Genomic DNA, 13,587 nt, shown 5'->3' on the forward strand with positions numbered 1-13,587 from the left:
GCTACTCTTGCTGGTGGCAGGTGCCATCAATAAAACATTTTATATAAATTTTCTTCATAAGAAGTTGACATTGTCAGTTTATAATTTCTTTCCCATAAAGTATGACTCGGTGATTCTATTCTCCATAGTTCCTGTGGGTAGGATAAGGATAATGAGTACAGTAGAAAGTATATGGAGGCAGATCCAAACTTGAAATAAAGAAAAATGTCCTTACTGTGGCAGGTAAGAAGCTGTGGTCCAGCCTATCTCAGGGAGAACTGTTTGTCTGGGAGGGTGTGAGGTCTCTGGGTTGGACTAGGTGATCTCCAAGGTCCCTTCCAGACCTATCATTCTATGACTCTATGATTCTATCATTCTATGTTTTAATATCTTTCTCTCCAAGATGCACAAACCAACTTGCAGTGTCATGAGAAATGAATATTGTGGCTTTCTTTCTCACGGATGTGCCATATTTCTAGGATGGGGCAGACCTATTTGGAACACATATTCCAATATATTGAACACTGGGGTATGAAATTCTACCCCCTGGACTAAAGGTGAACACCTCAGTAAAAAAAAAAACCAAGTCACATCTAGAAGGCTGCTGGCATCAACCGTACAAAAACCAGCTGCAAGCACGCCTGGCCGTTGAATCCGTTCCAGTCTAAAAATTACAGTACCATCGATTTCCCCGTAAACCTTCCAGCTCTTATGATTTATTCATTCTTCTGTTTGGGTTTTAATTTTAAATGATTCCTAAATAAGGCTGACCTGACAACACCTTTTGTCCCTAGGAGGACTAGCAAAAGAGAATGCAGATGTTCTCCTTTCCGTGCTCTTTTCTGGAAATGCAAATCATGGCTGGTAAAGACGGACGGCGGAATTAAGGGATGTTCCCAAAACAGATTAGGAATGACCCTCTCTAAGAGAACAGGCTTCTGAGCTCAGACAGAATTCTTCTTCTTCTTGTGCCATATCCGTAATCGGACGTTGGCGATCCTGTTGGCGATCCTGTTTTTATCAGCAGCCGCACGAAAAAGTGCTGCTGAGTTTTGTCCAAACCTGTCCCTTCGATGTTGAAGCCACGATGCTTCAAAATACAATTTGAATTCAGTTTGAATTGAATTCAAAATACAATTTGAATTCAGAATACAATTTGCAAAACCATTACATGAGAAATCTCTTTTTTTTCCTCATGCAAAAAAAGACATCCCAAAGAGCAGTTGTCGTGCATTTGTTGACTTTTTAATTTTCAGGGTAGCCGAGAACGTAAATAACTACGAAGCATATGGGGCTCTTCAGAGTTCTCAGCATTTGCAGAAATGCAACTTCTGGAATGCAAAACCACTGGGAGAAAAAACAACAACACAGTTTTGTTTTTTCTCCTTCCTTCTAAATGTCCGTGGTCTGACGGAAAGTAGCGTATTAAATTCAAATCTGGAAGAATGACTTTGGAAAAGGGTGCTGGTTCTCGTGTACTTCTCTGATTGTTCTCCAATTTGATTAAATTAAGTGGGCTTTCCTCCCTTCCCCCCTTTTTTGCCAGAGAAAAAGAACAGTTAGGATCAATGCTCATGAGGGCAGGACGAGAAGCAACGCATGGAAACTAATCAAGGAGAGAAGCAAGCTAGAACTAAGGAGAAATTTCTTAATGGTGAGAACAATTAATCGGTGGGACAGGTTGCCTTCAGAGGTTGTGGGTGCTCCATCACTGGAGGTTTTTAAGAAGAGATTGGACAGCCATTTGTCTAGAATGGTATAAGGTTTCCAGCCTGAACAAGGAGTTGGACTAGAAGACCTCTAAGGTCCCTTCCAATTCTGTTATTTTATTAATCAGTGGAACGACTTGCCTTCAAAAGTTGTGGGTACATCAGCACTGGAGGCTTTGAAGAAGAGACTGGACAGTCACTTGTCTGGAATGGTGTAGAGCAGGCGGGTCTTCAAACCTGGCCCTTTTATGACTTGTGAACTTCAACTCGCAGAATTCCTCAGCCAAGGCACGCTGGCTGAGGAATTCTGGGAGCTGAAGTCCACCAGTCATAAAAGGGCCAAGTTTGAAGAGCCCTGGTGTAGGGTCTCCTGTTTCAGCAGGAGGTTGGACTAGAAGATCTCCAAGGTCCCTTCCAATTCTGTTTTATTCTGGTATTATTATTATTATTATTATTATTATTATTATTATTATTATTATTGATTATTGATTATTATATCGCATGCCGCCCTCAAACAATATGTGCCACCTCCACCCCCTCAAAAGAATTTTAAAGAAATTCTAAAATGGCCTGAGCATAAGAGAGGAAGCTACTAGCTTCCTTCCCAGAGATTGAAAACTTTCAGGAAAGGAGAAATACACATCCAGGCCTATCTTTAATCCTAGCCACCGAGCCTGGCTTGGGGGGTAGGTATTTTGCTTTATTTCCCCCCTCAATGCAAATGATCTTATTTTTCTGGCTGCTGCAAAAAATTGAATGGCTGGACAGGTCCGAGAGTCCATGCGACGGCAAAAGAGGGAAAAAAATTGACCGCTGCGCTTCATATTTCACTGAAACCCCCACAAAAGGAGAATAATAAAAAGATTTTTTAAAAAAAAAATCCACGGGGAAAGATCTTCCGGTTAGCTGTCTGCATTACTAGCCCAGCTTCAAACGCCAGAATTTCACCGCTGCTGCGGGAGAATGAATCGATCGGAGAGCAGCGTATTCTGGATTTGAGTATGTAAACACCTCCTATTCACCTCCTTCTTTTTATATATATTATCCCCCGTTCCCTCTGATGCATTTGTAGAATCAGAGGTATTGACTGCAAATGGGAAGGATGACGAGCAAAATTACGTGTCTCCTCCTTGACAGATCTAACTGTAAAAATGTAAAAGCCAGATGCAAACGTTTGTTGGCTTCCCAAGGCTTCAGAACTGAAGAAGCTTCTTGGAGGAGAAGGGAAAGGTCTTCAAGGAAAAACAAAGTCCAGTTGCCTTCTGAAGAACTGAAGAAGCTTCTTGGAGGAGAAGGGAAAGGTCTTCAAGGAAAAACAAAATCCAGTTGCTCTTGAAAAAGCACCTTTGAGGCAGCAGTGGGATTCAAATATGGGAACAACTGGATCTCTGTGTGGATGCGGCTTTTGGAAGTCCATTCTGGGCCTGGGCAACAAAAAAATCAGCTACCGGTTCTGCCGAACTGGCGCGAACTGGCTGAATCCCACCACTGCTGTGGGGGCAACCATGGCCTGGATGACTGAGAATCTCCATAGACATCATTGATTGGTTGGGTGCCATGGAGTCAGTGTTGACACTTCACAACCACATGGATTTTCTATCTCTGTCCTGACCTTTCACGTCTTTCAACGGTGGTTCTACAGATACCACCCTTCCATCCCGTAAGATCACCCCTGGAAATGGTCTTTGGGGGGGTCCCCTGGTGGGAGTAGAATGGAGATGACTTCAGTAACTAGATCTCGTCACTTTGATGGGCTCAGCCATCGTTGCTCCTGTGTTCTTCTTTTAACAGAATAAAAAGAGTTGGAAGGGACCTTGGAGGTCTTCTAGTCCAATCCTCTGCTCAGACAGGAGACCCTATACCATTCCAGACAAATGGTTGTCCAGTCTCTTCTTAAAACCTTCCAGTGTTGGAGCATTCACAACTTGCTCCGTTGATTAATTGTTCTCACTGTCGGGAAATTTCTCCTTAGTTCCAGGTTGCTTCTCTCCTTGATTGGTTTCCACCCATTGCTTCTTGTCCTGCCTTCGGGTGCTTTGGAAAATAGCTTGACTCCCTCTTCTTGGTGGCAACCCCTCAAATATTGGAACCCAGCTATCATGAAAACACTTCTTTTCTTGAAGATGCCACTTTATGACTTAAACTCTATGGGTCGCATAGCAAAGCTCCTTGGAATACGTCTTATTTTAGACAGTCGTGGCTCCTCCATCTTCTGCCGATGCTGGTTGGAAAGAAATCTTGTTTACGTGGATGCCTCGTCATGATGTTCTCCTTATTATGTGCCAAGAATAAACCTAAAAGCCGTTCTATTTAGCTGAACAAAGAAAAGGAGAGAATTGTAGAAATGTAAACGTGTGGTGAATTACTGTTGAGGATTAAGTCTTTGGTTGCCTAGAAATGGGGCTATTTGAAAAGTTCTTCATTCCTCTCTCTCTCTCTCTCTCTCTCTCTCTCTCTCTCTCTCTCTCTCTCTCTCTCTCTCTCTCCCTCCCTCTCTTTTCCTCTCTCTCTCTCTCCCTCTCTCCCTCCCTTTTTCATCTCTCCCTCCCTCTCTTTTCCTCTCTCTCTCTCCCTCTCTCCCTCCCTTTTTCATCTCTCCCTCCCTCTCTTTTCCTCTCTCTCTCTCCCTCTCTCCCTCCCTTTTTCATCTCTCTCTCCCTCTCTCTCTCCCTCTCTTTTCCTCTCTCTTTCCCTTTCTCTCTCCCTCCATCTCCCTTTCTCTCTCTCCCTCTCTCTCCTTTCCTCCCCTCCAGTATCAGAAGAAGGATTGCATTCATTTCTCTCTCTGTTGTCTTGTATTTTATCGCTTTGCCCCCATCCTTCATTATTTTTTTTTTCACCTCTGATGCGTCATTTAAAGAAATAGTGATAACTGAAGTTTTGATTTTGGCATATCCAGGGCAGTTGGCTTGAAAGGAAAAACTCAATACAAAAGAAATAATGGAACCATCAAAGTCTTGTTTTCTAGACACAGCAAATGACTGAACACCAGGCTTAGGAAGAGTTGTAATATCCATTCAGCCGAGCTTCTAGTCCCCTACAGAGTTACCAAATGGATGAGTCTCCTATCCCTCACAGGTGGGGTGGTGGCATCAAAATTGATCAGAGATTTAGTGGGTAAGAAGCTGTTTTCTTTTGCTGAAGTAGATTAGGAGCGCTGGCAACAGATTCTCCTCCGTATTTCTTTTTGCTGTTCTACAATTGGTAGAGTTCTCCTTTCCTTCCCCTTCTTCCCCAGCGCAAAACATTTTAACTAGACTCTCACAAAAGAGTCGGGAGCTTCTGATAAAGGAGAATCTTCGTAGCTCAGGGTTGAAATGAGAGGTCCTTGGTGCTCTTTGAGCTGGGTGGTTTTCTTGCGGACGTTTCATGACCCAAACTAGGTGACATCATCAGTGCTTAGAAGGGAGCTGGAGTTGCGGGGAGGAGGAGGAAGAGGAGGAGGAGGATTGTGGGGTCCTTGGTGCTCTCTGAGCTTGGTGGTTTTCTTGCAGACATTTCATGACCCAAACTAGGGAACATCATCGGTGCTAGAAGGAACTGTATGTAAGCATAGAGCAGACCCAATTCCCTTCTAGCACCGATGATGTTACCTAGTTGGGTAATGTAACGTCTGCAAGAAAACATCCAAGCTCAGAGAGCACCAAGGACCCCACAACTTCAACTCTTCTCTATTGTCTCCAGTTTGTTCTATGTTTTTGATCCTTGCCTGTGTTGGTATTTCTTCCCACCAAGTTCCTTCCATCCAATCAAGAGAACAAACCCCTCTCCCTGTCCATGTACTCCCCAAATATAATCCTGGGGGGGGGGGTTTCTTCCAGATCAGCCAAAGTTGAGTAGGTAGCACCCACTGAGGGGGATAGGTTATCAAAATTAAAAAGGCAAGGAATTGAAAAGTTGAGCATCTTGGTTTGAAAAGGCTGGCCCCAATTTTTCAACTTTCTCAAGATTATGTTTCTCAATCTTCGGGCCCTTTCTTCCTCTAGCTTTCCTACATTTTCGGAATGTTTCCTTAAATTGAAATTTACGAAAACATCTAGACAAGCCACCTCCACGTCTCCCAAGGCATTGAGGGAAGTCATGATTATTTTATTTTTCCTTTGAAACCGGTCGGTCCAGTCTGGCTTGTGTCTCCAAAACAAGGTAAATAATTCAAGTGCTTCAATAATTGAGTACCAAATAATTATCATATAATGGAACTGTGTGGTGACTCGTACCCCCCGCCCAGATAAAATCAGAGTAAACATATTATGTCTTTCTCATTCTCCAGCCACACATTATATTGCTTTCTCGCTGGACCAGACCCTAACCCAAGGTCCTTCGCTTCTCTCATTAAGGCCATATGATCCAAGATCTCCAGATGTTGTCAACACAGCTTGAAAACCGCCATGATGGGGTAGGGTTTGGATTTGAGAAACATCATGGATTTGAACAATGAAGATAGTATTCTGTAATATCTCCCTGATTGCAATAATTCCCTTACTGGGGAGGGAAATTGATTCGGGTGTATATTATATTTATCCTTCTTCTAACTTTTACTCTTACTTGCTTGAACAATCAATCAATAATATTTAACAGAATAATAGAGTTGGAAGGGACCTTGGAGGTCTTCTAGTCCAGCCCCTGCTCAGGCAGGGAACCCTATACCAATCCTGTCCAATCTCTTTCTAAAAACCTCCAGTGATGGAGTACCCACAACTTCTGGAGGCAAGTTGTTCCACTGGTTAATTGTTCTCACTGTCAGGAAATTTCTCCTTAGTTCTAAGTTCTCTAGTTCTGTCTTTGATTAGTTTCCATCCATTACTTCTTGTTCTGTCCTTAAGTGCTTTGGAGAATAGTTTAACCCCCCCCCCCTCTTCTTTGAGTCAGCCCCATTTAATGACCAGCAAAGTTTGTCTTGGTCAGATTCCATGTTAAGGATGGTCTGATGCTAGAGCCCAATATTTTAAGAATTCTAAAAAACTCGGAGAAGAATAAATAAAAGAATAGCCATTGCATTCACACACACACACGAAAATTATTGTGCTTAAATTTATGTATTATGTGTTATTGTATAAAAGTATTGTGCATAAATCAAATTTCAAGTGTCTTGGTTTCGCCGCCTGATTTCCTGTTTTATTTTTATATGAAATCTCCAGGGCCACCTAAGAATTATGCAACCCTAACCCAAAACAGATCTGAATTTGGAATCTCATTCCATTCGACCCATCCCTTTCGATTCAAATGGGAATCTGTGGTTGGAGCCATCGGTTTCACTTGCTTTGATCCAAATTGAATTGGACTGAATAGCTTTGAATAGAATAGAGCTGGAAGGGACCTTGGAGGTCTTCCAGTCCAGCCCCCTACTCAAGCAGTCCAGAAAACTCAAGCAGGAGAACCTATACCATCTCAGACAAGTGACTGTCCAGTCTCTTCGTAAAAACCTCCAGTGATGGAGCACCCACAACTTCTGCAGGCAAGCTGTTCCACTGGTTAATTGTCCTCACTGTTAGCAAGTTTCTTCTTAATTCTCCTTTGTTCAGTTTCCAACCATTGTTTCTTGTCCTGCCCTCTGGTGATTTGGTGAATAACGTGACCCTCTCTTCTTTGTGGCAGCCCTTCAAATACTGGAACACTGCTATCATGTCTCCCCTGCTTCTTCTTCCCAAGTCCTGCAGCCGTTCTTCGTATGGTTTAGTCTCCGGGCCTTTGATCATCTTAGTTGCTCTTCTCTGGATTTTTCCCAACGTCTTTTTTGTAGTTTGGTGACCAAAGCTGGCTGTAGTATTCCAGGTGTGGCCTTACCAGGATTTTATGAAGCGGTGCTAATACCTCGCGTGATCTTGATTCTATGCCTCTGTTTATACTACCCAGGATTGTATTTGCTGTTTTGGCTGCTGCTGGATTGGATCACCATTGCACACACTTCCAGCTTCCAAATCTCCAAAAAAAATCTGTGTTAATTGGTTGCCAAACGGAACCTCGATCCTTCATAGACTCTTCTGCACTTCCCCGTGTCAAACTTACTCTTCGCAGCCTCGGGCGATGGGGGAAAAAAACTGAAGGCAAGAACAAGTCGGGTGATTGACGGCCACAACACAGAGAATGAATCGGAGGGAGAAACTCCCTGCAACTCCACTCTTCCTTCAGATACATCCATCGCGCAGTTGTCTGGCAAGCAGGGCGGCCGTCGAGCGCCGGGAGCCACTGTGGCAGCTAATAATTCCACATTTGATGTAGATCAATTATTGATGCGACATTAGCAAAATGCACACAGGCCGGAGACTGCCAAGTCAACAAGATGGGGACGCTTCGGAGGCCGCTGCCTCTTCCAATCAGCTAAGCCGTGGAAAGCTTTGCAGTGCTCTGCTCCTGAACCTCAAATTCGTATCTTGGGTTTGGCATGGGCAAGGAGGCAAGAACAAGTGGATTGCCAACAATCCCAGGTCTAGTAATTAGACAGGTCACACCTCTCCTCCCTCTGCGCATTGTGAATCCGGCCAAGAGGAATCCCGCCGTTGGAACAATATAGCAGGGATATCAGAAGAACCCAGGTGGAAGGGAACTTGGAGGTCTTCTAGTCTAACCACCTGCTCAAGCAGGAAACCCTATAACATTTCAGACAAATGGTAATAATAGGAATGGAATAGGAATAGGAATAGAGCAGTGGTGGCGAACCTATGGCACAGGTGCCAGAGGCGGCACTCAGAGCCCTCTCTGTGGGCACGTGCGCCGTCGCCCGAGTCCTAGGCCTTCAGCTGGGCTTTATAAAACCTTTTTGCTTTAGGCCTCCACTGCCATGTGCAAAAAAAAAAAAAGGTTCAATCAATCAGTCAATTTCAACTTCTCGTGGGGAAAAAAAATGATCTTGCAAAGTTGGAATTGATTGATTGAACTTTTTAGTCCCACCCAGTCTGCCATTATCACTGCAACCATGCCCACCCAATGGGCCACACCCACCCGGCCCCCGACGATGCATAAGTGGGTTTTGGGTTGCAGTTTGGGCACTCGGTCTCTAAAAGGTTCACCATCACTGAAATAGCCTATTCCTATTCCTATTCTGAATAGGAGTAGGAATAGGAATAGGAATAGGAATAGAGTGGAACGGAACAGGAACTGGAACTGGAACAGGAACTGGAACTGGAATACTAACACGGCACATGATCTTGATTCTATCCCTTTGGCTAAACATTTGGCTGGGTTGAGAAGATATTAAAATTTGGGTCTGTGGTCTGGGTGGATGGTGTTTGACTGGTTCCTGCAGGTGGATTCTCAGTTCCTGATATTCTTTTGTGGGATGGTGGCTTATTCTCTCACCCTGAATATTGGGGTCTGAGAATCATGGTTTATAGTAGGCTTGTTCCAGCTATTGGAAGAGGTTGCTGAAACATCAAATTCAACCCCCAACCCGGAGATTGGATTTGATGTTAATCTGGAGTTGGGGCAGATTATCCCGTATGGAGAGTTGTCCATTCTCTTATTCAATATATATTTATTAAATTCAAAATATTGAATAAAAGGAGATCCACCTATCTCCTGGATTTCTCTGGTAGCCCTCGTCTTGCTAATGCAGTTGGGAGCAAAAAACTCATTATTAAGTGGTACAGACAATGGAGAATAAAAATTTTAACACCAAATGTCACACTCCCTAAAATAGATCTGGCAAGGCACAGCGACCTGCATTCAGATTTTAATTTAATTGTGGTGTCCTTGCAACATCATTCTGACGCCCCGTATTTTGTGTAATTCTCCCCTTCTGTGTTTAGTGAGAAGAGACTTTGAGGATGCATCCAGGTTCCCGAGGAACCGTATCTTCATGGTCAGAGGGCTCTCTGACTCTGCTGTGTGGCTTCCTGGGGTTGTGTAATTTTGCTTTGCTAGCTTTAATTCCTGCCCCTGCAGCCTGATGTACCCCAATGGTGCCCGGTGCGATGAAACAGTGTCATCTGGGCAATATCATCAGTCAGGTTTTTGCAAAAAAAATAATCAGATGACAACCTGGTGGAGAGCTGCTATTTCATTCCTACATTTAATCTTCCTGCTTGCCAGCTAATTTTCACCACCCACACACATCAGTGTGAACATTCACACACTTGACAACTTGCAAAAGCTTCATTGCCGATGATCTGTATCCTGAAATGAGAGCCGGTTTGGTGGTGTGGTGTGGGAAGGCACCCGGCTAGAAACTGGGAGACTGTGAGTTCTAGTGCCACTTTAGGTATAAAGCTATTGAGGTGACCTGGGCCCATTCCCTCTTTCTCAGCCGAAGAAGGAAACAAAGGCAAATCATTTGGAAAGCTGGCAAGAATCCAGAAGTGAAGTCACACAAATATCTTGAAAGGAGTCTCGGATAAAAGAATCTCAAGAGGCACTGAAGGTGAACTTGGGTGATCTGCAGTTTTGAGAAATCTCTCTATGTTGTCTTTCCATCTCTGCTGTTATGCTTCAGGGGACCACTTGTAACTCACCCATACCTTTTTATCTGTACTGTAGCCAACTCCCTGTCAGGAAGGAAACTTGGGCAGCTATGTGCCTCTTCATTTCAACTTGCTCTTAGAGAACGGGAGGGAGGAGTTGCTTTAGAATGGGTTAGATGGAGAAACGAAACCTCTACAATTCCGCTGAAGACCTTGAGAGCCTGAAAGCCTTCCAAAGACACCGCAGCAGGTGCTAAGAGAAAGCAGACGGTTCCCATAACCAAGTGAAATTGTTTACATGGACTACATGAGAGTTGGGGGTTTGGCTGGTGAAATTATTGTTTAATTCTATGAACTGGTGTCTGGGAACATCAGAATTAGTTTTGCTTCAACATTACCATGCTATTTATTTAATAACCCACAATTTTCGGAAACGGAATGAACCTAGAGTTTTACTTGGATCCTCGAGCTGGGGACATCCTTTGGTGTGTTACTGACAATGTCGCCTGTCCCTTGTTCTCAGTCTTCTACAAAATGATGGGTGGTTAAGATGGTTTAGCACACCATGGTTTTAGCATGTAGTTTAGCCGGGGCTTTTTTTCCTCATAGAACGCCCAGAACAGAGTTCTGGCACCTTTTTTGGATGGAACTTTGTAAGGTAGGCAAGGCGGGTTGTATGACGTGTGTGAGTTCCGGCACTTTTTTTTTTTTTTTAAAGCACTGAGTTTAGCTAACCATGGTTTAGCTCATCATTAGTGTTAGATAAAAAAAAACGGGACTCATGTTATTTATCACTGGGTCAAAATCTTTCCATAAAACAAGGAAGCAGCTACGACAGAATATCCTATTGATAACCCAATGAAAGCCTGGGGTTTTTTTTTATCCACACCTCAAATATATGTCTGTAATCATTTTAGGGCAGGAGCGAGCCTTTTAATTAAAACAGTCTGTTATGATGAATCTGCTATTACAAAGTCTTACCTATGTAAAGCATTAATAATACAAATTTCATTTGTTTATGTCAGCGCTCAGCGTTAATTTTTAATGGTGCTACGTATGAGTTATGAAAGGCATTAATGCAAAACAAATCACCCACGGAGTAGAAAGTGGGGGGGAGCACTACCTATTTTATTTATTTATTGTTTTTTTGTTTGTTTTTTTGTTTGTTTATCAAGGAGGGGCAAGTAACAAGAATGAGACGCGTCTTTGCTGCAACCCAAGGAATGGGTCCCATCCATTTCTTTATTTCAGAGGTTCTTAAATCGCCAGGCCGATGAGGGAAAATCCTGCCCCCAATTTTTTAAATGTATAGCAAAGATGCCAACTGAGCATCAGAAAGACAAAAGTCTGGATTATCTTGCTTGGTGACATCAACTCTTTTCCCAGGAGGCAATCCTGAAATTCAAAGATAAACAGATTGAGCAAGATTTAGGCAGCTGGAGGCTAAAACATACAAGGAACGGTTGCTGGAATTGAGTATGTCTAGTTTAATGAAGAGAAGGACCATGGGTGACATGATAGCAGCCTTCCAGTATCTCAGGGGCTGCCCCAAAGAAGAGGCAGTCAAGCTCTTCTCCAAAGCGCCTGAAGGCAGGGCAAGAAGCAACGGATGGAAACTAACCAAGCAGAGAAGCAACCTGGAACTAAGGAGACATTTCTTGACGGTGAGAATTAAGGAATTAAGGAGAAACTTCCTAACAGTGAGAACAATTTATTTATAGGTGGAACTCCTTACCTCCAGAAGTTGTGGGTGCTGGAGGTATTTAAGAAGATACTGGACAGCCATTTGTCTGAAATCCTAACCCTAACCCTTCCAACTCTATTATTTTGTTCTATTAAGATGGTTGTACAGGAAAGGAACCAGGTATGGCTAGAGGGGAGAGAAACCAATACCGATTGATTTCTTATCAGGAAGAAAGAAACAAGAATCTCTAAGTATTGTGGCATGTGTGAGGTTGTCTCCTATTGTTCAAAATCCCACTGTCATGTGATGCACCAAAGCTGAGAGTTCAGATGCGCTTCTCTCTCTCTCTCTCTCTCTCTCTCTCTCTCTCTCTCTCTCTCTCTCTCTGTCTCTCTCTCTCTCTCTCTCTCTCTCTCTCTCTCTCTCTGTCTCTCTCTGTCTCTCTCTCTCTCTCTCTCCCTCTCTCTCTTCCCTCTTCCCTCTTTTAGCTTATCTGCTTTATTTGCAAACAGGGGTTATTGATAGAACCGGGCAAGGGATTTGTTGTAGAGTTATGTTGCAGGGTATTAAATTCCAGCTTTATTGCCAAAGTCAGCAGTTCTTTGAATAAAAATTGAGGGAGATGGAATGAAGCAAGGCAAGCAAGCAACAATTCATGGTCAGGAGCAGTATTTCTCCATCCGTCAAACGTTCAACAGGGTTGAAAGACTTCAAACAGTCCAGAAAACCTTCAATAAGAATCTGATGGGGAGAGGTGAAAGTACCCCTTCATTTTTTGCTTGGCATGGAAAAAGGATGGAGAATAGAATAGAGTAGAGTAGAGTAGAATAGAATAGAATAGAATAGAATAGAATAGAATAGAATAGAATAGAATAGAATAGAATAGAATAGAATAGAATAGAATAGAATAGAATAGAATAGAGCTGGAAGGGACTTTGGAGGTGAATGTCTGAGGCAAGACAGCCACCACCACCACAAGCAAACCATCATGGTTTCTGAACAGAGATCTTCTAAAACCAAGAACTCTTCTCTCTCTCTCTCTCTCTCTCTCTCTCTCTCTCTCTCTCTCTCTCTCTCTCTCTCTCTCTCTCTCTCTCTCTCTCTCTCATCCACCTCAAAAGATTGTTGTGAATCTACATTGATTAGTCTCCATCCATTGCAAAGACTGTCTAATATTTCTGTTATCCAAGGAGCAAAAGGTCCTTTTTGAGAAGGGGACAGCAAAAACTTTGCGACAGTTTCTAACCCGTCCACTAAACTCATCCCATCCTATTCAAAATTGCTGTTTGAGCAATTGCCTCCCTCCAAATATATATATAACATTTATATATAGATTTACGCTGGTGAAAAAAAAATTGGCTGGAAAAGAACTTATCCAGAAAAGAGGTCATTGAACCTCAGGATTGAAAGGGCCCTTTAAAAATAATTTAATCTGGCCTCTCGCCAAGACAATTCTATATTACAACATGCCTATTTTAGTCTATTCAACCTGCTAAAACCTCTCTAATAGACTCTGGGTATTCTAGGCCGTTGATTCCACCGTTGGCTCAAACCCTCAGCAGGTTTTTTTTCTTTCTTTCTTTCTTTCTAACGGTTAGTTGAAATCTTTTATCCTGCCATTTGTACGATATGTATATATATATATATATACCTTTTTATTATTATTAATATTTGTCATTACAAGAAGTGGAAGGAGGAGGGACTGTGGCAATTCAGGTCTAAAGTAATAGGTTTCTTGGGCTGCCAGCTATTAAGCCGGGTTTTATCGAGATACAAATTGCATGCTAAGCTCTTAACCGTAGCTTGTTGGACTTCAACA

Source organism: Crotalus tigris, unplaced genomic scaffold (genome assembly GCF_016545835.1).
Source record: "Crotalus tigris isolate CLP2741 ecotype Arizona unplaced genomic scaffold, ASM1654583v1 scf7180000024151.2778019, whole genome shotgun sequence".
NCBI classification, from domain to species: Eukaryota; Metazoa; Chordata; class Lepidosauria; order Squamata; family Viperidae; genus Crotalus; species Crotalus tigris.